This window comes from Oncorhynchus keta, chromosome 22 (genome assembly GCF_023373465.1).
Source record: "Oncorhynchus keta strain PuntledgeMale-10-30-2019 chromosome 22, Oket_V2, whole genome shotgun sequence".
Taxonomy (NCBI): Eukaryota; Metazoa; Chordata; class Actinopteri; order Salmoniformes; family Salmonidae; genus Oncorhynchus; species Oncorhynchus keta.
This window is the reverse complement of record NC_068442.1, coordinates 17,317,740-17,345,603: the sequence shown is the minus strand read 5'-3', so window position 1 is coordinate 17,345,603 and position 27,864 is coordinate 17,317,740. Positions and strand designations below refer to the sequence as shown.

Here is a 27,864-nt window from a genome sequence, read left to right as displayed (position 1 = left end):
AGTCGTGTCCCATCTCCCGCCCTCCTTCCCTCTCTCTCGCTCTCTAACACACACACACACACACACACACACACACACACACACACACACACACACACACACACACACACACACACACACACACACACACACACACACACACACATTCCTAGGTCTTACACGCACTGGAGCACAAACGCGCTTACACGCACCCATATTACCACCAGACGCATCGCTCCTTATGACATCAACTGATAATGCAATTGACCAATCAGTGGGTAGATGATGGCAGGAAACGTGATAATTGTATTTCACCCATCAAAAGTAAGAACGGGTGCGTGGGGAAAATATAGGGGGACGCCACACATGAATGCGCTTTAAAGGAGATATGTTGAGCCAGTCTAGAGGGAGTATTTCTGGCATTAACTGCAGCATCCGCGCCTCTGATAGCAGCATCAATCCACCAGCACTGACTGGCGGAATACTGATGGTCTTGTTCTGAGTTAGGGAGGAAGCCAGTCCGGTGTGGGTGTGAGGCTGTCATCTCGCTGCAATTTAAGAAAAAAATACTTCCCAGCACTGCCCACTGTCTAGTGTCTAGCTCCAAACTTGATCATGCATATGATTTATATGAGAGTTCACAAATGCATTGCGTATTTGAAGTTGGAGTTTGGTGGATGTAAACGTATTCTTCGCCTGGTGATTTGTGGTCAGTATTGCCCATCATCTTAAACGCGCAATTTCAGTTGCTGAGGAGCGCGCGCCGAGGATCATCAGGGTGGATATTCGTTCCCTCTTGTGAGATATCAGTGAATTGGCTGTACTGGGGAGTCTCTGAGATGTGTATAGAGCCAGAGCGCAAAGAGAGGAGTCGATGATTGCTGTGGATGAAAACTGACAGATGTAGCTTGTTGAACAAACGGTTCTCGAGATGCGATGAGAAGTCGGGACACGAAACATTTGGAACTATAAGAATACTATAGCGTATGCTATGACATTTTGCATTTGATTGAAGAGTCACAGATCAAGGAAGGATGTGTTCGTGGTGAACAATTCTTTAACGCATCTATGTGGTCTTTATAGGCTACTTCTATGAGGAGACCTGCTGGATTTCCCACCTGACGCGCAGTAGTAGTTCCTACATCAAACATACAGTAGCCGATGAAAATCGATAGAAGAATCTATCAGAAGACAAAGATAAACCTGGCGACTTTATCATTATTCGCCTCGTCCACCTGACGAATTCATATGCTAGCATCTCCGAGATCCAATCCAACGACAATCAATACGGAGGCAAAGACAAATAAGAATATTGAAATCCGCACTGGGTTGTGAGTTGAAATCTAATCAGATCCCTGGGGGGTTGCAGAGTAGCAAGGAACTGAAGAGGGAGAAAAAAGTTCGAGCTAAAAGTGTGACACCGGAATGACAACCATCAGCCACTTCATGTTTGCTCAATATGTGGATGAGCCGTAGATTATGACGAGGTTTCAGGATGTTATCAATCTGCGGGTCCACGGCTGCGTGAGACTGTGTCGTTAGTAGTCTGGCTCTGAAGAGGTTGGTTGGTTGTTTTATTGAAAATTATCTGGGAAGAGTTCAGATTTCTCCTAAATTCCTAACTGATAAACGAAATGTCACCGGACTGTGACACATATAACATTTTTGCCTTGGTATCACTCTGCATTTAACCATTAGTTTCAACGGTGGCACTTGTGGGTGCCTTCGTATATTTGCGTCTTGAAACATTTGAATGGGGGATGGATAAATTGACTCTATCGTCGTCGTGCAAGTCCTAACACCTAACCGATTGATTCTAATTGATGGATTAAACGCTACATCGTTTACAATGTGGGGACCGGATAAACTGTGTGAAAGTATCACCACGGAGTCTAGGTTTCAGGATGCTTGAGAATTGCGGATGTAGCCTATTTTCGATGCAGTTTTCGAGGGCAAGGAGCTGAAGAGGGAACTGTCGTTGTTTGAATCAGATCTGCTAAGATCAGCATCTTTGGAGACAAGTAAGTTATATGTGTTTATTTGTTTAATTGAATTGATTCCTACATGGCACCGACACCTTGCCCACAGTGTGTTACGGTTCTAGCTGAATCCTATTTGTAACCTTATAGACTATTTCAAATCAGCGTTCCTTTGCTGCTCTATCCCACTTTGCCTTATTATCTTACTACAAGCAACCAATAGCACTTCAACGAGGGCATAGCCTGAAAGCTTCATCTGACGTCATCGGACAAAAAAAGCTCATTTTTGTGTGATGTGATGAATGAATGGACCATTCGATTTGGCGTGTGTGTGTGCATATGTGGAGGGCGCGTAAGAACTGCGTGTCGATTCTGTCTTTATTTGACTAACCTTGAACATAAAGACTGCAATATCTGTTCATACGATGCTGATACGATGCTGACAGGCTACTGATCATAATGTGTGAAGCGGCTGGTTGACTCAGTTGTGTTGAGTAGTGGTGATGCAGTATGTTGCAGCATCCCATGCTGTATTCGGACCGTTGCACTTCAGCATCTATACCCGAGGCCTATATTTTTTTTGCCGATTAGAATATTAACGGTAGGAAGCCCACCAAAGCTATTTGCAGAGCACAATGCAGAGCAATGGACTTTAAACTGTTGTATTTCTAAGGCTCACCGCATGCGCCCTGGAGAAAAACTCAACATATGAGCACCGCCATATCGTTGAGAATGATGTTGCAAGAACACTATAGGGCTGCAGATTATGCACTTTAATTTAGGCCTAACCACAAAGGTGTAGTGTATTTTTTAATGCTGAGGTGCTGCGCTCTAATGTATGCTTAAGTAAAGACTAGTTGGCTCGCCTTTGCCGACCGCGCTGCAGTTCGCTCAGTGCTGGCATTGAGGGAGCTGAAATTACAAGCTTCGTCTGCTCCTTTAGGCCGCTATGCAGTCTGTTGGCAAGAAAGAAAGTAGCATAATGTGTGGTATACACTGTGTACAAAACATTAAGTACACCTGCTCTTTCCATGACATAGACTGACCAGGTGAAACCAGGTGAAAGTTATGATCCCTTACTGAAGTCAATTGTCAAATCCACTTCAATCAGAGTAGATAAAGGGGAGGAGACAGGTTAATACCTTAGAGTCTAAGACGTTGTGGGTGGGGGTGGGGGTACTAAACTGACATGTTGAATTGTTTGTAGAATTTTATGACAAATTTAGCTCTAAAAACAATATATATATTTGTCCTTTACTACTAAAGCCCATAGAAACGCATTTGATAACGCATTCATAAATAGAAAAAAGGGCGGTTTAATAAGAAACTCGGTTTTGAAGTGTATGTCCTAAATGTAAGAGATTTGTTTAAACTCTAGAAATATATTTATTTTTTACACATTCAACCTCCCTTTTTTGGAGGGGGGTAGGAACAAAATTACCTTAATATTTCCATTCGTTTTTAACCGGTATTCTGGTGACCATTGTGTTCCTGAGAATCGCTCCTTTCCACAGTGGGGTCCCATTAGTGTATAACCCAAACGGTTCCGATGCTACCAAACAGATGTTGGCCCATCAACAGTACCAACTTCAGACGAGTCTCCTGACATTTTTGGGGGCATAGAGCAAAACAGAATGTGTAGGTCAAACCGTTCGGAGGCTGTCTCACGGTCTGACAAAAATCGCTCTTCCACATTTCACTGCAGACGCGGAAGATGATCCCCCCCCTCTAGCTCAAACTGACCGATTTAGATGGGGATTCGTTTATATCTAATAAATGTAAATGTTTAATTACTCTGCCATGTTTAAATAATGTCCCCCTCGTCCTTGACTTTTCCGAAATAAGTCTATAGAACACTGTTGTTGTTAGAATCGAAATATCACAAACAGAATTGGAGTTATAACGAGTTTTAGAAGGGGGTGTAATTGCCTGAATGATTTTCCCCCAGCCTGCTCTGCTCCTTCTCCCATAGTTGAATGTGACATTCCCAGTTGATATTCACCCCGATAATTGCCTCACAACTGAACCTAAACTATACTGAAACTAATTTCACACATATACTGTAACACCAGATTTAAAAAAATAATAATAAGTATAGTATGATGGGGAGAAAAGGGGAGAATGTGTGAGTTGATGAGTGAGGAGAAGCGAACAATGCATAATTATGTATTCATTAATTGTGAATGAAGAACAGGGTGGGCCATTCTATTGTATTCATCTATTCTAATTATAATCCCAAAACGGTGTAGCCTATATCAGTCCACCGAATTTAAGCAGATGTATTTGTCTCCTTTAGGCCTAAATGGAGTAGGCTACACAGTGAGAGCGTGCATCATTTACAATGGCAAGACCAAGACGAATGGATGCACATGCTGCGGTAAGCGTTACAATATCAGAATGAAAACAACTCAAATGGCGGGGAAGAAATGGATCATGACATCTCTATTATTCTGATTCATGCTGAACGGCTTACCATATCTGGGAAACGGTCCATATCGGACAGCAGGTGAGCGAGTGTCGGATAATGGCTGTGCTAGGTGAAATGAGGAACTCCCGGCTGGCCTGTTGCTGTGTTCTACAACATGCTTGACTTGGCTGCTATCAATGCATGTGTTCTTCAAGCAGTGCATGAACAACAGAAGATGAGCAGAAGAAACTTCATCATGAGTCTGGCACACGGGCTACATGAGGGCCAAGGCAGCAGCAAAGATTCCACGTGAGCTATTACATGAGCCATATTGCGCACAGCTACCAGGATGGAGAAGCTGCAAGGTGGGCAGATGCAATCCAACAGAAACCGGACACCTGTTTCAGCTGCAGGTGACTTGTTTGTTGGAAGTGTTGAAATCAACTGAAAGTGACAAAGATTTGTGGTGACTGTTAGGACAAGGGATAACAGAATGATGAAATCATCAAAATGCACACCATACTGCAAGCACGAGCGAGACCACAAATAATGTGTCCAATAACTGACAGTAATATACCATTTTTGACCGCCGTCATATTGACACTTATATTCAATTGTAATGCCATTATTGCTTTTTGTTGATTTTCACTATTCACAAGCATGCTTGACGCCTATACTGATATTTAGGCTACTGATATTTTCTTAATTCAATCAATCAAATGTATTTATAAAGGCATTTTTACATCTGTAGATATCACAAAGTGGTATACAGAATCACAGATGTAAAAAGGGTTCGGAAAAAGCTGAACCGGGCTCTGAGAGGTGTCCAGTCCTCTTTTGGCTGTGCTGGGTGGAGATTCTAAGAGTACATGGGAATTTAAGGCCAAATTGTTCTTCAAGATGTTCAAAACTTCATAGATGACCAACAGGGTCAAATAATAATTGAACGCGTGTCTTGCGGTTTGGGTATTTTGTTTTGTTTCAATGCACAATTCATAGTTGAAACAAAGGCACTCCACAAATAGAAATTATGTTTTTAGTGTTTTTTTTTGTTTTACATATAGCCTACAGTAACATAAACACATGACAAGTGTGTTATGTTCTTTCCAATATTGACATTTGATATTCTAATGTTTCCTAAGACCTTCATAAACAGAACCAAATTAGATTAGCACAAGTTCTAAGCCTGGCCTTCATAACCTGATTTTTAAGAACATGTCCTTTGAATGTTTTTGGTACCTACTGGAGAGCTCCTCTTTGTCTCCACCCATTCAGCATCCTTCACACCCTCTTAACCTTAAGCCCCACTTATCTCTTTAAGGGTTGATCTGAGCGTTCTGTCCTAACAACAGCAGTCAAGCACCAAAGTGATCTGGCTAACGTTGGCTAGCTTGCTAGCTACTTCTAGACACAAATGAGAAAACAGCTCACTGACCAATTTACTCGCCCTAGCAGAGATTGTTAGGCTGTTTTTATGTTATCCAGAGCGTTGGTGACTGCAACAGTGCTGCAGGCAACAATTTACACTTTTTATGGCCAACGTTTACTGGTACCGAACATATTCAATGGGTGTCAATCAACAGTTGTTGCAGTAACATTCTATTGAAATGTTTACTTGCATAGTAGAGTCTTTTGTTAATGCTTGTAGCTAGCTAGCTAGGTAAACAATGAACCATAATCCCAAATCATGACATTACTACCCTGTATTCATCTGCAGGTAGCTAACCAACCAGGTTTAATGTTAGCTAGCTAACGTTAGGCTAGAACTATCAAAGCAAATGGCTCTGAGATACAAATCATATTACTACACAGATCATACAAGTAATGTTAGCTAGCAAGCCAGCCAGCTAGCTAGCTTTAACTTGAAATTAAATATCACACTTTAACTTGAAATTAAAATTACTTTCTGTCAAAATTAGAAACATGTGATATCTGAAAATGTAACGATTTAGACTTACTTACTTGTACACATCATGGATGGATGCTTCTCCCTGTCACGGATGCCATGATTGCTCTTAGTTTGGTTGAAGATGTAATCCGGAAACAGGTCTTTTCTCCATCTCCTTAGCTATCATACTCTAATTCCACTGATTTCAAAACTCGGTCCTCCAGAAACTCATCTCTCATTTCTGCCAAAAAACACATTTTGATTAAAAAGTAGTGGCCCGCAACATATGCCTAGTTTCCTGAAATGAGTCACATATGTGCACAGCACACTCATCAGGGTTATGGATGATGCTCTCCGCTGGTGCCAATAAGATAAGTTACTGTTCGCTCAAGTTGAGAATTTTGAGAAAGATTTTACTCTTTCTAATGTCTTCTCTTTACAGCAGCCATTTGCTTTCCAAACTATGATTTCTCACAATGAAACGTGGGGTAGAGGAGAGAGAAAACACAGGATATTAAGATACTGTATATCCTGTATGACTAAGAAGATTTTTTATTCGTTTAAAAATCGAAACTTTGAGAACAGGGAATGGGAACAATATTACATTAATAACATGGCATTCTCTCACCCTCGGCTTGCAGGCATGTTCCTGCTAATGTCAAACATGTAGGCGTACTAGCCCACAAAGCAACACAGTGCTGGGCGCGGCACAGCGAGAGGAGCTTTCCACCCACCAGTGCTGCATCAAGGTGAGCGCTTTTCTCAGCAATGGCTCGCATCGCTGTCCATGGTCCTTAAATCGTTTCTTTATGAGCTCAGTTTTATTTGCCACAATCTTGTGTTTGCTAATTTCGTTACATAAAAAGCATGAGCTGGCACACACCCGGAGAAAAGTATTTAGTGTAGAGGTGCTGACTAACGATAAATAAACTGTAAGCTATAAAAACAAAGAGAGTCACACACTCCATATGTATAAACTCCTAGTAATTTATTGGGTAATACACCAACGTTTCGGCGTCACTGTACCTTCTGACCCTGAAGAAGGCTCAGTGATGCCTTCAGATGCTCACTCACTCACTCACTCACTCACTCACTCACTCACTCACTCACTCACTCACTCACTCACTCACTCACTCTCTCACACACACACAGACACACACTCTCACACACACACCAATTGTAAATATGCAGTGCCTACAAAGAAATGTGCACGCTGTTCACAACAGGCTTTTTTGCAGGCTTTTTTTTACAAACAGCCATGAGCTAAATTAACTTAGGCTGCAGTGATACTGCTTGTATGCAACCATCTAATCTAGGCATGTGGAAAGGGAGACACAAATTGTACAATATGACATCTTTCTAACCTGGAGTAGGAAATGATTGTCCAAACACAAAGTTTCAAGTGGCACTGACTGACCCAATGATTAATAGTGAATGTGTCCACTCACCTGAGATATGGACGATGCTCACCACTCGTTCAAATAAGATATACTACTATTCGCTCAAGTTGATAATTTCGATAACTGAAAAACAGATTTGTGTTTTCATTTTCGTCTCTTTACAGCAATAGCCCTTTGTTTTCCAAATTATGTTTTCTCGTGATTTCATTTTTTATATTGTTTTCTGCTTTGCCCTATTTTAGCTGCTTTCCACTGACATTCACAACTCAACAGTCATCTATTTGTTATTTGCAGCATATGTTGCTCAAGTTGCGGGCCTTCCAACTGCAGGCTATGCACATGAGAATTAAAACTTTTTTTTTAAGAAGCTAACGATCATATTGGGCCAAATCAACTAGCCTATTTTGAATTATACATTTTCTTCTGTATAGACAGGAGTAATTAAATAATGTTGACAATTTTACTTTGAATTAAATAGCCTATTTCCCTGCCTTTCCCCTTCTTTCTCTCCCTCTTGTGGTGAATATCAAGTGATCTGGAGCATTGATCGCAAGAGGCTGGGCCTACTCATGCAAGTGATGGTGGTGTAGATGAGGCTGGGCCTAGTCATGCCAGATATGGTGGTGTAGATGAGGCTGGGCCTAGTCAGGCTAGAGATGGTAGTATAGCTGAGACTGGGTCTAGTCATGCTATGGATGGTGGTGTAGCGGAGGCTGGGTCAAGTCAGGCTAGAGGTGGTGGGGTAGCTGAGGCTGGGCCTAGTCATGCTATGGATGGTGGTGTAGATGAGGCTGGCCCTAGTCATGCTATGGAGGGTGGTGTAGATCAAAATCAAATCAAATTTATTTATATAGCCCTTCGTACATCAGCTGATATCTCAAAGTGCTGTACAGAAACCCAGCCTAAAACCCCAAACAGCAAGCAATGCAGGTGTAGAAGCACGGTGGCTCGGAAAAACTCCCTAGAAAGGCCAAAACCTAGGAAGAAACCTAGAGAGGAACCAGGCTATGTGGGGTGGCCAGTCCTCTTCTGGCTGTGCCGGGTGGAGATTATAACAGAACATGGCCAAGATGTTCAAATGTTCATAAATGACAAGCATGGTCGAATAATAGTAAGGCAGAACAGTTGAAACTGGAGCAGCAGCATGGCCAGGTGGACTGGGGACAGCAAGGAGTCATCATGTCAGGTAGTCCTGGGACATGGTCCTAGGGCTCAGGTCAGTTGAAACTGGAGCAGCAGCATGGCCAGGTGGACTGGGGACAGCAAGGAGTCATCATGTCAGGTAGTCCTGGGGTATGGTCCTAGGGCTCAGGTCCTCCGAGAGAGAGAAAGAAAGAGATAAGGAGAGAATTAGAGAACGCACACTTAGATTCACACAGGACACCGAATAGGACAGGAGAAGTACTCCAAATATAACAAACTGACCCCAGCCCCCCGACACATAAACTACCGCAGCATAAATACTGGAGGCTGAGACAGGAGGGGTCAGGAAACACTGTGGCCCCATCCGAGGACACCCCCGGACAGGGCCAAACAGGAAGGATATAACCCCACCCACTTTGCCAAAGCACAGCCCCCACACCACTAGAGGGATATCTTCAACCACCAACTTACCATCCTGAGACAAGGCTGAGTATAGCCCACAAAGATCTCCGCCACGGCACAACTCAAGGGGGGGGGGCGCCAACCCAGACAGGACGACCACAACAGTGAATCAAACCACTCAGGTGACGCACCCCCTCCAGGGACGGCATGAGAGAGCCCCAGTAAGCCAGTGACTCAGCCCCTGTAATAGGGTTAGAGGCAGATAATCCCAGTGGAGTGTAGATGAGGCTGGGTCTAGTCAGGTTATGCTAGTGGATGAGAAGAGTATAGTGGGGAAGTGTAAGAGACTAGGGGGGAGGAGGAGGGTGTCAAGTGGAAAAGGAAAAATGGGTATTATTAAGGAGGTGGGAGGGTAGAGGCTGGTGTGACCAAAGGCTGTGTTTGGGAAGAGTTTTTTGAACTGTGTGAAGCTGTTGTATGCTGGGGCGTCATGTATGGTCATGGTGGGAGAGGGGTTCAGTAGGCCAGTCTGGGTGAGACGGGGCATTAGAGAAGGATGCCCTCTATCGGGGCAGTTATATACACTAGCCATTGAGCCTTTTTTTGGGCCTGCTACGCAGGAGACTGCAGGGAGTGTGCTGGACAGGCATGGGTGTGGTGACAGGCATAGCAGTGTCAGCGTATGCAGATAACATATCTGTAATGATCAGAGATGGGCAGGATATGCAGGCACTAGAGAACAGTCTGAAGGTCTGGGGCAAGAGCAAAGCTCTGTTATTTGGGGCATGGGGGATAGGGCCCCTCATCTGCTTCCAGGGGGTTTGCAGTGGGGTTGTGAAGGGCTTAAAATATTGGCTGTGTACCTGGGCTTGGAGAGGTGGGTCAGTAAGAACTGGGAGGGGCTGTCACAGGCAGTGGTGTCAAGATTGGCCAGGTGGAGGTGGCTCCTGTCCCAAGTGTCATATAGAGGGAGGGTGCTGATAATCAACAATCTGGTGGCATCTTCCCTGTGGCATAAACTGTCTGTCCTCAACCCTCCCGCCGGTCTGCTCGCAAGCCTGCAACGCAAGCTTGGTGGACCTTTTCAGGTCGGGCCATCACTGGCTGAGGCCGGCAGTGTTGTACATGACTGTCCACGAAGGAGGACAGGGCCTGGTGGAACTGGAGAGCAGGGTGGCTGCATTCCGACTAAAGGTGGTGCAGAGCCTGCTGTACCATACTGATGTTGGCTGGAGGGACCCAGCATGCGCACTGCTGAGGAGAGCTGGCAGATTAGGGTTGGACCGGCAGCTGTTCCTCATATAGGCTGGAGAGGCTGAGTATAGCAGGTCTCTGCAGTGCTGAGGGCCTAGCAGCTGCTAAGGACTACACTAGAAGGGGGTGTGGAGCCTGGGCTGTGGGTGTGGGAGGAGCTTATCTTCCACATCCAAGCTATCCATTTGAGAGCTGGTAAGGGGGGTGTTTGAGCGACCAATGTTTCTGCCACTGCAGGTGACGGCAGAGACAGGGGACTGGCAAGGGGGTCTGGAGGACTTGTTAGATTTTAACACTCCAAGCCTGGGGGAGTTTGGAGTGGTGAGAGGTAAGCCCTCTACAATCTCTGCATTAAGGTGAGGAACATTAGGAGCCTAACATGAGTGAAGGCACATCAGTGGCAGGGGATGTGGGGAAGAGGGTATGGTGTGTTTTAGATGGAGGGGGCTCTACAAACCCCCAGCACCAAAGAGGTCAGGGGACCTCCAGTGGAGGGTTCTACATGGAGCCCTGGCCACTAACAGCTGGTTGGCACTGGTTGAACCGGGAGTCGGGCAGGGGTGTCCTTTCTGTGTTATGAGAGAAACTGTGATTCATGTATTTTCTGTGTCCGCCAAGGTTAATGCCATTCATGTCTCTGATGGAATGTCTGTGCGAGAGGTTGGGGGTGGTTTTTACTGTTGGGTTGTTAATAATGGGGTATTCAAATGAGGAAAAGGCCAAATGTGTTTTGTTGAATTTTCTGTTTGCTCAGGCAAAGTTGGCTATTTGGATAACAAGGAGGAACAGGGTCAAAGGAACAGGGTCAAAGGTGGGGGAATAACATACCCTTTACAATTATTTAATGGGATGGTCTCTGCGTGCTTAGGGTCGAATTTGAGTTGTTTGAAATGATAAAAAGAGTGGAGATGTTTCAGGAGATATGGTGTGGGGCCTGTCTGTATAGCTTGGGAAGTTGTTTTGGATATACGGTTGTAGAAGTGGTTTTTGGGGGTTATTGTGATGTGTGTTGTTTTTTATCGTGTGGTAGAGGGCAAGTTGAGTATGGTACATGTCTGCGGTACAGGATATATTTTGGTATTTTATTTTGGGGGGGGTGAGGTTTTAATGAAATAAGAATGTTTAATTAAAGAAAGACAAAAAGTTTAAAAAGTCTCACTCACTCATTCACTCACTCACTCATTCACTCACTCAAACATCTGTAGCACCCTAACAGTTTGGCCTACAAACTATCATGACCACCCTATTGAAAGTGTTCTCCGTTTTGCTCTACGACCCCCACAAGTGTCACAGGACTCATCCCAAGTCGGTCACGCTGATGTACCAAGGCATTACAGTTTTTGTTGTTAAATTGAAACTTTGAAGTACTTTTTATATAAAAGACCAGTCATGTTGTACACCTGGATTCTTGTTTGTTACTATTGCAGTAAAATGGACAACATTTCAGAATGTAGTGCCTTCGTCATAGTTATAGGTCCATGCTCCATTAAACGTCAATGATACAATGACAACTTCCATATTCTCCTAAAGGCGTATGCACCCACAGTACCAGTTAAAAGTTTGGACACAACTGTTCATTCAAGGGCTTTTCTTTATTTTAACTATTTTCTGCATTGTATAATAATAGTGAAGACATCTAAACTATGAAATTACACATATGGAATCATGTAGTTACCAAAGAAGTGTTAAAGAAATCAAAATATATTTTAGATTTGAGATTCTTCAAAGTAGCCACCCTTTTGCCTTGACAGCTTTGCACACTCTTGGCATTCTCTCAACCAGCTTCATGAGGTAGTCACCTGGAAAGCATTTTTCAATTAACAGGTGTGACTTGTTAAAAGTTAATTTGTGGAATTTATTTCCTTCTTAATGCATTTGAGCCAATCAGTTGTGTTGTGTAAAATACCAAATTTATTTTATGGCAAGAACAGCTCAAATAAGCAACAAGAAAAAACAGTCCGTCATTACCTTTAGACATGAAGATCATTCAATCTGGAAAATGTCAAGAACTTTTAAAGTTTCTTTAAGTGCAGCCGCAGAACGATCAAGCACTATGATGAAACTGTCTCTCAAATCAATCCAAATCAAATTATATTGGTGACATTTAGCAGATGTTATTGTGGGTGTAGCGAAATGCTTGTGCTTCCAGCTCCAATGGTGCAGTAATATCTAACAAGTAATATCTAACAATTTCACAAAATATACCCAATAAACACAAATCCTGAAAGGAATGGAATTAAGAATATATAAATATATTATTATACAATGTTGAAAATAGTAAAAAAATAAAGAAAAACCCTTGAATGAGTAGGTGTGTACAAATATTTGACTGGTACTAATGGTCTTTAATTATTTTTGTTATGCTTCTGGTGACAACATCAGTCCCCAGTGTGTCTCAGGCATGCTCAGCAGTGTGGAGAAGTAGTCTTAGAGCAGGTGCAATGTTGATACTGGACCAAGGGAAACAACTTGCTGCTGCCAGCAAAAAGCCAGCCTTCATTTGATTACATTGTCGCCTCTGCAAACGTCTGTTTCATGTCCAATTTCTCCCCTCGTTGCCGTCTCAGTTTTCCGTTGAAAATGGTGCCAAGCAGCTCTGTCAGAAATGTATTAACTTGTCATTTAGAAAAAGGTATAATTGCAACGAGGTGTCAGCCCCTTGTGAAATGACAGAACATATGCCCTTGTCCTTTTTCCCACAACCTCATTTGTAATTGTGTTTATTTTTTCAGACTGTGACTCAGTTTAGATTAGGTCCGTCACTTTGTGCCATACAATAAATGTTAATTTGGTAAATCGGATGAGGACACCATTAGAATTCATTTCTCTGACTGCTGGGGACTTCTATCAATAATGGAATCACCCGTAAATGTTCCATCTTCTCTGGTTAGAAATGTTCTCTCGGGATTGGATTGGGCATTGAAGGGAAATTAAACAGCCAGGCAGATCTGTGTTATCTACTCTCTGACTCTTTTGTCTAGCTGTTTTACAGAGCCGTACAGCAAGTCCCTGGCTGCTAGAGCAGCAGATAGAGACGCCATGGCGGTGTTGGAGAAGAGGAGGGGGTGCTGTCGATAAGGCTATGTAGAGACTGTGAAAGCGTAAACCTGAGGAAGAATAATGCCCTGTCACGTAGTATGTCTTCGCTTTGTATTTGATGTTTTCATCCATGTTTGCCTTATTTGGAATCTATTGTATTATTTAGGATCCATATCCTCTCTTTGAGGTGTTAAGGTTCTGATTATCTTACGTTACTTCCGATGTGGAGAGAGCGAGAGAGAGAGCGAGAGAGAGCGAGAGAGAGCGAGAGAGAGAGCGAGAGAGAGAGCGAGAGAGAGAGCGAGAGAGAGAGAGCGAGAGAGAGAGAGCGAGAGAGAGCGAGAGAGAGAGAGCGAGAGAGAGCGAGAGAGAGAGCGAGAGAGAGCGAGAGAGAGCGAGAGAGAGAGCGAGAGAGAGCGAGAGAGAGCGAGCGAGCGAGAGAGAGTGAGAGAGAGCGAGCGAGAGAGAGCGAGCGAGAGAGAGAGCGAGCGAGAGAGAGAGCGAGCGCGAGAAAGCGAGCGAGAGAGAGCGAGCGCGAGAGAGCGAGAGAGAGCGAGCGCGAGAGAGCGAGAGAGAGAGAGCGAGCGCGAGAGAGCGAGAGAGAGAGAGCGAGAGAGCGAGAGAAAGAGAGAGAGAGAGAGAGAGATATATATTGAGAGATATATTGAGAGATATTTCAGGTCAAGGCAGAGCCTTCGGTGCTGTGAGTATAAGCTCAAACTGAATGTATCATCTTAGATGTTTGGTGCTTTGTTGCATGAGGTCAGTCCCTCGATGACTTCCCACTCCTAGATGCTGAGGTAGGCAGCGGTTGAGTCACCTCAGAACAAATTGACCTTAGAAATATGTATTTTTACCCCTGAAAGAAGCCGACACTCAAACCAACATACAGAAAGCCTACACAGGATGTTGGAATTGTGAGCTGTCCTTGCACATTCTTTTCGGTCAATTTATCTTTGCATTGGTTTGTTTCTTTTCGTAGTGGTCCTTTGTAGCTCAGTTGGTACAACATGGCGCTTGTAACACCAGGGTGGTGGGTTTGATTCCTGGGACCACCCATATGTAAAATGTATGCAAGCACTACTGTAAGTCGCTTTGGATAAAAGCGTCTGGTAAATGGCATATCTATTATTATCTGTGGATGAAATGTTGAGTCATTCTTTGGTTGTAGAATGTCTGAGCTTAGATTAGACCATTTTGTGGAAAACTGTTTTCTTAGTGTTTATTATTGCTTTGTCACCTCAAGCTAATTATGCAACACTACAATGACCTAGTTATGATCTACACTCATTGTTAGAGCAATGCACATCAATGCTAATTCAGTGGCATGGTTATTAATTGTAGTTCTGAACACAATTAGCAACCCTGTGCAATAGACTTCCACTTGAGTAATTAGGAACAGCAATTTGCTTTCATTCATGTTTTTAGTAGCAATTGTAATCAATGCAGTCTTCAAAGAGTTCAGTTCAGGCACTGCTGACATTGATCTAGATTCCTGTTAAGGACCAGAGTTAATATTTGAATCATGACAAGACTGAAGACTTCAGCCAGCTCTGGACAAACGCACTGGCTTCTAAAATACACTAACTCGACAGACACGTACAGACATCCTGCACACACATGCGCAGAAATACAAGCAGTCTTGCAGGCACATATTAATGCAGCACGCGCTAGTGTGCGCACACACACCCAGGCTCTCTGGACACACACACAGCCCACAGATGCAGCCATCAACATACACACACATACCCTAGAGGTCCGGATGCAGAATTCTAAATAATGCCACAGCTCAGGGTCAGATTTGATATGATTGCCAAGGGTCTCAGGTATGTGTAATTTTAACTGACTTGTTCGGAAGGACCCATACAGATCCAAACGGGACTATTGCAGTAGAGCGAAAACAATTTTTTTAAATGTTTAATTTATTCTGCTGCAATAGGCTACAGCCTCCATGTGGGACAACATTTCGGAGATATCTAATCAATGGAAGATTCAATTAAAATTATGAAATAAAAAATTCAGGGATAAGAATGGGCTGCAATGACCAAGTGCCAACCGGTATGCTGCTTCTTTATATTCTGAATGGAGTTGTTTGTAACTGTGTAAGACGAGAAATTGCATGCAGCCTCAATTAGCCATTGCTAGCCGCTAGCTAGCTAGTGTAACTAGCTTAACTAGCTTTTCCCGGTGTGATGCAGTCAATAAAGTTACCACGGAATCACATTTGATGATACATAACCTAGCTATGGCAACTATTAGTCAACGACAGTGGATTGCGAAAGTATTCACCCCCCTTGGCATTTTTCCTATTTTTTTGCCTTACAACCTGGAATTAAAATGTATTTTGGGGGGTTTGTATCATTTGATTTACACAACATGCCTACCACTTTGAAGATGCAAAATATTTTTGATTGTGAAACAAACAAGAAATAAGACAAAAAAAACATGATCGTGCATAACTATTCAACCCCCCCAAAGTCAATACTTTGTAGATCCACCTTTTGCAAGAATTACAGCTGCAAGTCTCATGGGGTATGTCTCTATAAGCTTGGCACATCTAGCCACTGGGATTTTTGCCCATTCTTCAAGGCAAAACTGCTCCAGCTCCTTCAAGTTGGATGGGTTCCGCTGGTGTACAGCCATCTTTAAGTCATACCACAAATTCTCAATTGGATTGAGGTCTGGGCTTTGACTATTACCAACAACGACGAGACGGCCTACAGGGAGGAGGTGAGGGCCCTCGGAGTGTGGTGTCAAGAAAATAACCTCACACTCAACGTCAACAAAACTAAGGAGATGATTGTGGACTTCAGGAAACAGCAGAGGGAACACCCCCTATCCACATCGATGGAATAGTAGTGGATAGGGTAGTAAGTTTTAAGTTCCTCGGCATACACATCACAGACAAACTGAATTGGTCCACCCACACAGACAGCATCGTGAACAAGGCGCAGCAGCGCCTCTTCAACCTCAGGAGGCTGAAGAAATTCAGCTTGTCACCAAAAGCACTCACAAACTTCTACAGTTGCACAATCGAGAGCATCCTGTCGGGCTGTATCACCGCCTGGTACGGCAACTGCTCCGCCCACAACTGTAAGGCTCTCCAGAGGGTAGTGAGGTCTGCACAACGCATCACCGGGGGCAAACTACCTGCCCTCCAGGACACCTACACCACCCGATGTCACAGGAAGGCCATAAAGATCATCAAGGACAACAACCACCCGAGCCACTGCCTGTTCACCCCGCTATCATCCAGAAGGCGAGGTCAGTACAGGTGCATCAAAGCTGGGACCGAGAGACTGAAAAACAGCTTCTATCTCAAGGCCATCAGACTGTTAAACAGCCACCACTAACATTGAGTGGCTGCTGCCAACACAATGACTCAACTAAAGCCACTTTAATAATGGGAATTGATGGGAAATTATGTAAAATATATCACTAGCCACTTTAAACAATGCTACCTTATATAATGTTTACATACCCTACATTATTCATCTCATATGTATACGTATATACTGTACTCTATATCATCTACTGCATCTTTATGTAATACATGTATCACTAGCCACTTTAACTATGCCACTTTGTTTACATACTCATCTCATATGTATATACTGTACTCAATACCATCTACTGTATCTTGCCTATGCCGCTCTGTACCATCACTCATTCATATATCTTTATGTACATATTCTTTATCCCCTTACACTTGTGTCTATAAGGTAGTAGTTTTGGAATTGTTAGCTGGATTACTTGTTGGTTATTACTGCATTTTCGGAACTAGAAGCACAAGCATTTCGATACACTCACATTAACATCTGCTAACCATGTGTATGTGACAAAGAACATTTTATTTGATTTGACTAGGACATTCCAAGACATTTAAATGTTTCCCTTTAAACCACTTGAGTGTTGCATTAGCAGTATGCTTAGGGTCATTGTCCTGCTGGAAGGTGAACCTCCATCCCAGTCTCAAATCTCTGGATGACTGAAACAGATTTCCCTCAGGAATTTTCCTGTATTTAGTGCCATCCATCATTCCTTTAATTCTGACCAGTTTCCCAGTCCCTGCCCATGAAAAACATCCCAACAGCATAAATCTGCCACCACCATGCTTCACTGTTCGGATGGTGTTCTTGGGGTGATGAGAGGTGTTGGGTTTGCGACAGATATTACGTTTTCCTTGATGACCAAAAAAATGTAATTTTAGTCTCATCTAACCAGAGTACCTTCTTCCATATGTTTGGGGAGTCTCCCACATGCCTTTTGGCGAACACAACTTGTTTGCTTCTTTTTTGCTTTGAGCAATGGCTTTTTTTCTGGACACTCTTCTATAAAGCCCAGCTCTGTGGAGTGTACTGCTTAAAGTGGTCTTATGGACAGATACTCCAGTCTCCGCTATGGCACTTTGTAGCTCCTTCAGGGTAATTTTTGGTCTCTTTGTTGCCTCTCTGGTTAATGCCCTCCTTGCATGGTCCATGAGTTTTGGTGGGCCACTTCCTTGGTGGTGCCCCTGGCTTAGTGGTGTTGCAGACTCTGGGGCTTTTCAGAACAGGTGTATATATACTGAGATAATGTGACAGGTCATTTTACACTTAGATTGCACACAGGTGGAGTTTACTTAACTAATAATGTGACTTCTGAAGGTAATTGTTTGCACCAGATCTTATTTTGGGGCTTCATAGTGAAGGAGGTGAATACATATGCACGCACCACCTTTTTTTCTTTTCTTTTTTTTTCATTTCACTTCACCAATTTGGACTATTTTGTGTATGTCCGTTACATGAAATCCAAATAAAAAGCCATGTACATAACAGGTTGTAATACAACAAAATAGGAAAAATGCCAAAGGGGGTGAACACTTTTGCAAGGCACTGTATAGTGAGAGTCGGCTTGCTGGTTGCTCTCTCGTCTCTCTCCCTCCTCCCTCTTCCCATGTCACTCGCTCACAGTCACAGTTGCCTACACACACAGCATGGTCCCTACTAGAGCATCGCCTCTCTGTACTTCCTCTCCCTCGTGCTTTGTCAGCTCCGGTTAATAAAGTTGTTGAAAAATCGACTTTTCTGCTGCTTCCCTCACTCGGATCGGATCAGGTCTGGATCTGACCGGGTCTATACAGAACGGGTGTAGTTGTCCTTGGTTCTGTTCGGAATGGGTCTCTATATTTTACTAAATAATTGATGCATATCGGGTCCGGATGGGAAATCCCCACGTCCATTTTGGAACGTTCCCAAATTTTCGGACACGTGAAGGCCTCTAACACACACACTCATGATCAAAATGCACACACACTCCCGATCAACACACACACACACACACTCACACAGTGGTTGTAGTGGGCTCGCTCATCATTAGTCATTGTCTCTAGCTTGTCTCTGAATGTGCCATCCCGGGAAAGGACAGCACATCCAAAAGAAGGCAGCACTACATTCCTCCAGTCAATGGATGAATCAATGGGTGCTCCCGCTCTTCCCATCAATCTCAGGGAATAATCTGTGAGACATCATAAAAGCTCCACTCTGTCACACTGGAGGCCGGTGTGCACTGCTCCTAATACTGTCATTTAGTCTACTGCAAATTGTACTACTGATGGGAAGGGAGTTTGGGGCTAGTAAGGTTTGTGTGACTGCAGCTGTTGTGTGTGTATATTTATGAGAGGGTTGCAGTTGTGGTCAAGTAGTTCAGCCCATAACAGCTCTGTTTAATTAATGGCTTTAATCAAAAACAAGCTGAAATATTGTTGTTGTGTTGTGACCCAACGATGTCCATTCTCCTTTTCCTGTCCTCTCTCCCTCCCCAAAACTCAACTAAAAGCAGTGACCTGGATTCAATCTGCCTTGTTAGTCACCACTGGCCTTACGTCACCCACCTTGCCAGTCTTTCCAAGGTAGAACGAGAGGGCCTTTTGAACTTAATGACATTCCTTTCTCCTCCCCCCCTACACCAAACATGAATTCTACAAGGTGCAGATTTGAGAGAGTGATGGGATCTGAGATAAGGTTCTGGGTTCTGCTGACGTGACAGCAGGGGTGAGGGAAGCACATGCACACGCGCAGGCACACACACACAAAGCAACACACCACCGACACATGTGTCCAGAAAAGCCAATCCTCTTGCCTCCAGGGCAGAGTGGCAGCGTCTGCTAAACGTGATAGTGGCCCAGTTCGCCACATTAATTCCCGCTGCTAAATGAAAGGTTAAATGGGCTAAGGACCTCTTCCCTCCAACTCTCAAGCCTTCTACTGAAGGTGAGCCTATAGTTCCCTTCCCTGAGAAAAGAACAAAAAAGAAACAGACAGAATAGGAGGGGAAAACAGAGGGAAATGTTAATGATGGGAGCAGGAAGAATATGCATTTAATAGGTTATTTGAAAATGCACAAAAAGGCTGCTGGAGTTGATTGTTCTTATCTGAGTTCATTACTGCAATTTCTTCTCAAAGAGCCCATGCAGAGCCTTTCAAGATAAAACAATGACAAAATCAGCCAGGGAGACTTGGCCTATGTGCTCTAGAAAATACAATGTCATGGCATGCACATATGCATGCACTCTCACAAACACCCACACACACTAGAGGTGTTCTCGGGTCCAAAAAGTTGGACCCGTTACAAAATGTACACAGGGCTTTCATCCCCGAACCCTAACCAGATAAATTCATGTTTTAATTATGGAGACCCGGTTCGAACGGACCCGAGGACAACCAGACACGGCCCGTATAGACCAGTGGTATAGACCCGGTCGAGTCCAGAACCAGTCTGATCCGATCCGAGTGGAGGAAGCAGCAGAAAATATATATTAGTAGCTACGTTATTAACTGAAGCTGTTACTGCACACACTGAGGGAGAGGGGAACGGAGCTAGCAGTCGGCTGGGGAGGGGCCGTCATATGTGTTTGTCACTGTGTGAGGCGCTAGGAGGAGGATGAGAGAGACAGAAGCAACCAAGCCGACTCACACCAGTTATTAACTTCTAGCTACCAAAACGACTGTAGGATATTTGACATCTAATCTGATTACATAGTACCTGTTTCGACTGCATCAAACCAAGAAGAGAAGCTCGATAGCCCTTTCCTGCAGTCAAATTACCTAGTGGTCTCATGGGTTGGAATGTTATTCATATTTTTCATAATGAATTAATATTGTCTTAAAAACCCACCAAATATCTGGTATTTAAACATCAAATGGTTTTGTTATATTTCAGTCTTCTGTGATGTATATAAAGTATAATATTGGAATGCAAACTCAAAATTGAATACATTTGAACACTATATCTGACATGGTATAGGTGTTTGCTTCTTTTTCAGCCCATAACTGTGTGTTGGAAGTGAATACATTTGTTTCAAAGTAGATTTGACTACCAAGAAACTCTGTATGACCCTGATTTAACCCACTGAAGTAAATGGTTAAAGCTACACAACATGGCCAAAAGTAGTGTAGCTTGAACCTTTTTACCGATTTGGCTATTTCAGCCAGACCTGTTACTGACAGGTGTATGAAATGGAGAACACAGCAAAGATAAAGCATTGGCAGTAGAATGGCCCATACCGAAGAGCTCAGTCAGCTCGTCAAATTTCTGCCATACTAGAGCTGCCCCGGTCAACTGTAAGTGCTGTTATTGTGAAGTGGAAACGTCTAGGAGCAACAACGGCTCAGCTGCGAAGTGGTAGGCCACAAAAGCTCACAGAACAGGACTGCCGAGTGCTGAATAGCATAGTGGGTAAAAATCATTTGTCCTCGGTTTCAACACTCACTAGCGATTTCCAAACTGCCTCTAGAAGCAACGTCAGCACAACTGTTCTTCAGGAGCTTAATTAAATGGGTTTCTATGGCTGAGTAGCCACACACAAGCATTTTTTAAAAAACATTTTATTTCACCTTTATTTAACCAGGTAGGCTAGTTGAGAACAAGTTCTCATTTGCAACTGCGGCCTGGCCAAGATAAAGCATAGCAGTGTGAACAGACAACACAGAGTTACACATGGAGTAAACAATTAACAAGTCAATAACACAGTAGAAAAAAAGGGGAGTCTATATACAATGTGTGCAAAAGGCATGAGGAGGTAGGCGAATAATTACAATATTGCAGATTAACACTGGAGTGATAAATGATCAGATGATCATGTACAGGTAGAGATATTGGTGTGCAAAAGAGCAGAAAAGTAAATAAATAAAAACTGTGGGGATGAGGTAGGTGAAAATGGGTGGGCTATTTACCAATAGATTATGTACAGCTGCAGCGATCGGTTAGCTGCTCCGATAGCTGATGTTTGAAGTTGGTGAGGGAGATAAAAGTCTCCAACTTCAGCGATTTTTGCAATTCGTTCCAGTCACAGGCAGCAGAGTACTGGAACGAAAGGCGGCCGAATGAGGTGTTGGCTTTAGGGATGATCAGTGAGATACACCTGCTGGAGCGCGTGCTACGGATGGGTGTTGCCCAAGCATAAGATCATCATGCGCAATGCCAAGCATCAGCTGGAGTGATGTAAAGCTCGCCACCATTGGACTCTGGAGCAGTGGAAACACATTCTCTGGAGTGATGAATCACACTTCACCATCTGGCAGTCCGACGGATGAATCTGGGTTTGGCGGTTGCCGGGAGAACGCTACCTGCCCGAATGCATAGAAGTTTGGTGGAGGAGGAATAATGGTCGGGGGCTGTTTTTCATGGTTCGGGCTATGCCCTTTAGTTCCAGTGAAGGGAAATCGTAACGCGACAGCCTACAATGACATTCTCGAAGATTCTGGGCTTCTAACTTTGTAGCAACAGTTTGCGGAAGGCCCTTTCCTGTTTCAGCATGACAATGCACCCATGCACAAAGCGTGGTCCATACAGAAATGGTTTGTCGAGATCGGTGTAAAATAACTTGACTGGACTGCACAGAGCCCTGACCTCAAGTGTCGAACAATTTTGGGATGAATCGGAACACCGACTGCAAGCCAGTCCTAATTGCCCAACATCAGTGCCCTGACCTCACTAATGCTCTTGTGGCTGAATGAAGCAAGTTCCAGCAACAATGTTCCAACATCTAGTGGAAAGCCTTCCCAGAAGAGTGGAGGCTGTTATAGCAGCAAAGGGGAGACCAAGTCCATATTAATGGCCATGATTTTGGAATGAGATGTTCGTGAGCAGGTGTCCACTTACTTTTGGCCAGGTAGTGGAGCTAGCTGGGTTGGCGAATCATAGCGACATATGCTGTGCTTTCCCTCATCCTACACAATAACAATTCCTTCTCATGAACTTTTAAGTCCGTCATTTAATATTTTAATTCAGTCTTACATTGATCTGCTCAGTTGATTGTCACAGCACACACAGAGCCAGAGGCTAGTGACACTTTGATTATTTGTGACTAGGTGACGGAAACGACAAGCTACATGCCTCTCTCTCTCGCAGCAGTTGCGTTTGGGTCTGTACAAGTCCTTACCGGTAAATCAATTACACATACCCAAAACCCGTGACAATCAGATCCGACCCAAATTCGAGGGTACCCAGGGTCCGGCCCTGGGTAATCGGGACCCATGAATACCTTATGCTAGTGTATTATGTATGTTTGTAATAGTGTTATATGTGAAAGTGTGTTTGTATTATAAACTGTATTTTAATGTTAAGGACTCTTGGAAGATTAGTCCAAATGGGGACTAAAAGAGATCCTAATAAAATAAAATAAAATACCTCTAACACACACACTCACACACTTTTGCACGCATGCACATGCACACACACACACACACATGCTACACTGCACACGTACGTACACAAGACTGTATCTCCTCTCAACAAGATTGAGATGGAAGGACTGTGTGTGAAGTGGGCCCTGGTAGTGCTATGGCTGGGTGACCTGACCTATTACTGGGGAGAGATTGTGCTTATTTCTCTGGGTTCCGCAGTCCTATCCTCTGCAGTCCTCTCCCTTTCAAAGTCATACTGTATAGCAGTCTGGAGGGAGAATGGTAATGGTTGAACCCAACACTCAGTATGAGGACAGGCATAATATATCACCTGTGTGTATGCATTAACCTCAGAGAGTTTCGTCTTTCATGGGTTGTCTGGAGACGTCATTATTCATCACCGTTGGCTAAGAAAATAGGGCAACAGTGCTTGAGTCAAGCACATGCATTGAAAATGTAACTGACAACCAGGTGTTTGAATTGTTTAAGTTCTACTGTGTCTGGAAGCTCTTTTACTGTTGGTCAGCCAGTGATTGGTATGCACAATGCACCAGTTCAGTCTACCATCTGGAAAAGTCAAGGTGCCTCATTATAGAATCTAAGGTTAAATCAAAATGCTCCGTTCCACGGTTCATAAGTAAAAATCATAGCCATATTAAGTTACATTTTATATTTATGAGTGTGTCATTCCTTGGAGCCAAGAACCTTTGCTCTGTGGTTTGAAGCTGTATCATAATCATGGACAAACCTCTGTTGCTATTACATCTTACTATGCAGATGGCAGTGCAATGCAGAGAGAGAAGGGAGAGAGATAAGCTTGCTTTGCTGATGACTCAAACTCCCACATGTCTATTACCTCACATTTACATTCATCAGGGGCTGCAGAAAACTCACCAACGTGATTACAGAGCCTAATATAATCACCCCATATTCATAGTATGTAATGTAATCAGGTTTGTTTTCTGTGATATGATCATGTAGTTGGACTCCACTTTGAGCATTTTTACGCTCATGTCCTGCTGTCATGTGATGTGATAATGCAAACACAGCTGGGATCAGTCTCTCGTATGGGTCATCTTTGAGGTTATAGATTAGACTATTCATGTGTTATGTTTGTTTTGTCCTGTGTTTACGTAGGCGTGTCTCACCTGCACTGCAGTGTCTCATGATGAATATTGATGAGTTTGGGGCCTCCCGGGTGGCGCAGTGGTCTAAGGCACTGCATCGCACTGCTAGCTATGCCACCAGAGACTCTGGGTTCGAGCCCAGGCTCTGTTGCAGCCGCCCGCGACCGGGAGGTCCATGGGGCAACGCACAATTGGCCTAGCATCGTCTGGGTTAGGGAGGGTTTGGCCGGTAGGGACATCCTTGTCTCATCGCGCACTAGCGACTCCTGTGGCGGGCCTGGCCCAGTGCACGCTGGCCAGGTCGCTTGGCGTACGGTGTTTCCTCTGACACATTGGTGCCATCTGGCTTCCGGGTTGGATGCGCACTGTGTTAAGAAGCAGTGCGGCTTGGTTGAGTTGTGTTTCGGAGAACGCATGGCTCTCGACCTTCGTCTCTCCCAAGCCCGTACGGGAGTTGTAGCGATTAGACAAGACAGTAACGACTAACAATTGGATTCCACGATGTTGGGGAGAAAAAGGGTGTAAAAAAAATATATATATGATGAGTTTCCCTACTATCTCAATGAGGCAGTGTTCTTCAAGCCTTGTCCTTAAATTTTTTTCTTCTTCAGCCCAGTGCAAACATGTCTAATTAAAGCAATCATCAAAGATTAAAAACACTAAGGTGAATCATGTAATGGCTGCAATTTCCTTCCCACACTCCCTCCCTGGATGTGTGTATGTTGGCCTTCTGTAGACCCAGGGGTGTAGGATGAGAGTCTGGGATCTGGACAGCTGGGGAGAGCTGCTCCGTCTGTCTCCCTGAGCCTCTCTTTAACTCCCAGACCCAATCAGCCTGGCAGGACTCAGACACTAGCGCAGCTAGCACACAGCTAGCACCACTCTGCTCAGCAGGAAGAACCTGGCCTGCCTGTCAGTTACTTAATATAAGAGTACAGCACAGTACACAATGTGCTAATGTCTTCCTCTCTACTCTAGCGCCTTTCAGGGCTGAAGAGTGCCCAGGCACTCTCCTTGGACGACCGATGCGAGACGAAAAGAGTGGAATGGTGAAGACTGTACATACACTTTGACCTTCTACAATCCTTGTTTCTCCCCTTATCTCTGTGTCTGTCTTCTCTACCTCATTTTTTCTATTCATCACTCTCTTCATCTCTATCAATCTACCCCTTTTCGTCCTGACAACTGGAACTGGAATAACTGGAATATTTGGTGCAGATCTCTCTCTCTCTCTCTCTCTCTCTCTCTCTCTCTCTCTCTGTTTCTCTGTTTCTGTCAGTCATTCAGCCATTTGTGTGTGGACTGGATTTGCCCTATGAGGGGTGTTTAGATCTGACAGGAATAGACTTGAACTTGATGTAATCCTGCATGTCTCTGGCGACTCTACTGATGTACTAGTGTCTGTCTGGTAAGGTCAGGGCCCTGTGACAGAGACTGCCAACTCACTCCCAGACAAAATAGAGGACAGAGAAGGAATGATATGGTGTAAAGTGAAACCCACCTTGAAGAATCTTGCTATTGGTTTCATTACAAGCCATCTAATATGGTTCTAACTGAGTATCGGATAATCTTCCATGTGCCTCGCCAGAATTGCAAATTCACATTTGACATATCCAATGTATTTGTAATTAGAAATTAGGGCTACATTTGAACAAACCTAATGTAATGGTACATCTTAACGCTGGCAGTGGCATAATAGGTACGAGGTGTGTCAGAAATATATTTTCACAACCATAATTATGCGCACATTAGCTGATGGTTATGCGAAAGGGATGGGTTCTGATTAATAATCAAGTTCTGGGTTTGCCGAGTCTTGGCCCCTCACTGACAAATCAGAACGTGCTTCATGGCTAAATATGCGACTGCTTCAAGTTGTGTATTTACGGTCTTTTATAAATTGCGTTGCCATGAACTCCAATTAGAATGTTAGTCCGTTCATAAATATCCTGCCCCATATTTTCTAATATGTTGAACATGTTTGTAGTCCACATTGTTCTAATTGCATTCCTTCAATATGGAAGTAGATTGTTAAACATAGACTAGAGCATTCACACTGATATAGGGGCTAACCTTATTGTAAATTGCAGTCTGGACATGCCAAATGTAGCCAATAAGCAAGATTAAATTCACTAGGCTATTGATAAAGCATAAAAAGACAGAGTATAATTGTAAACCATTTGTGAATAGTGAATAAAGAAAAATACTTTTTCAAGGCACTCTCAGTAGACAAAACCCTTAGGCTACTAGCCAGGCTAAAATAGGCTGCTAGACTTATGTCCAGGATAAAAAGATGCACATATGTGAGGGGGTGGGGGAACCACATTTTTTATGTTTCTAAATATGAGATTCACCGGCACAGAAGACATATCTCTCTTCATGGGCACTGTGCGTCATGGCTGGATAGGCTGCACTTCTGCTCTCAAAATCTATGCCACTATCAACTACGTTACCATTAACAGCTGCTTTTGACGGGTTTTAAAACTTCCCATTAGCGCTGCATGAAATTGTCACTGATGCGCTTGTTTTTAAGGACACACCTCAAATATAGCCACCACTCCCACCTCAGCACATGGAAACTTTTTATACACAGATGGAGTGGTGTTATGTGTGCCTATCCTGTCAGTTATTCTGTATATTGCCCTGTCCTCTCACCTCTCCTCTCATCCACGGTCACCCATTCCCAGATCTACCATCCCAACAGGATTTAGGAAGAATGGTGTGATTGGTCACTTTGAGTGGCAGCAGGTGATAGGAGGTTATTGTGGCTCCCTCTCTCAATCTCGCTGTTTGTGTGCTTGTGCGTGTGTGTTTGCGTATGCTTGTGTCTGTTTGAGGTGGTCCCGAGAGAGGTAGCAGATGATAGGATGCCGTTGGAGCGTAACCTGTGTGGGGTGTGTTGTTACTCCATGGCACACCTCCTGCAGCCTTTGCCAGACCCATCACCATGAGGGGCACAATGTTTGGCTGCGACAGGCCCATCTGAACAGACCAACACTGTCACGCAATCGTCAAGGCCTGGCCACATTTAGTACTTCATCCTCTGGTAATGCTGCAATACAGCCTAGTACTTTATTCATGCACACATGTATATTCATATCTATAAAAACATACAACAGTTAGATGAAGTAAAGATAGCTAGTAACATATGGTTGACTCCACTGTATTCATACACATCCCTGATTAATACCACTATACACTCACTATACTTTATGGTTGATAGTGATTAGAGAGTCTACATGAACGCATGTTTGATATTCTTGCCAGGTATAGCCCTTCAGGAATGTATCGAAAAGGGAAAATCTGGCTGGTTTGATCCATACCGCATAGAATGCTGTATTGAATAATAAAAGAGGTGATGTTTAGTAACAGGGGAACAGAGTAGGTACTATGTCGACTACTAATTGGCCTCCCGTGTCATGCCTGTGTCATATTAATGGCCCAGATGCATCACATCGGCATATTCATGAGCTGGGAGGCTTGCCTTTGCTATGGGACTGCAGAGGTGTGTGCATGTATGCGTGTGTGCGTGCACGTGTGTTTCTCTGCGACTCTGTGTGGTTGTGTGTGTGTTAGACTCGGGA

At 43.8% G+C, this 27,864-nt stretch overlaps 1 protein-coding gene across 1 annotated transcript in view; it reads left to right on the top strand.

Annotated features, from left to right (window-relative positions):
- The first annotated feature begins 208 nt into the window (after nt 1-208).
- The window catches only part of LOC118401134 (leucine-rich repeat-containing protein 4C-like), a 135,535-nt gene continuing 107,879 nt past the window's right edge, over nt 209-27,864 (top strand). Inside the window, exon 1 of the mRNA XM_035798404.2 lies at nt 209-2,000. The gene's annotated coding sequence lies outside the window, so the exon portion shown is untranslated. The remainder of the gene's footprint in view (nt 2,001-27,864) is intronic.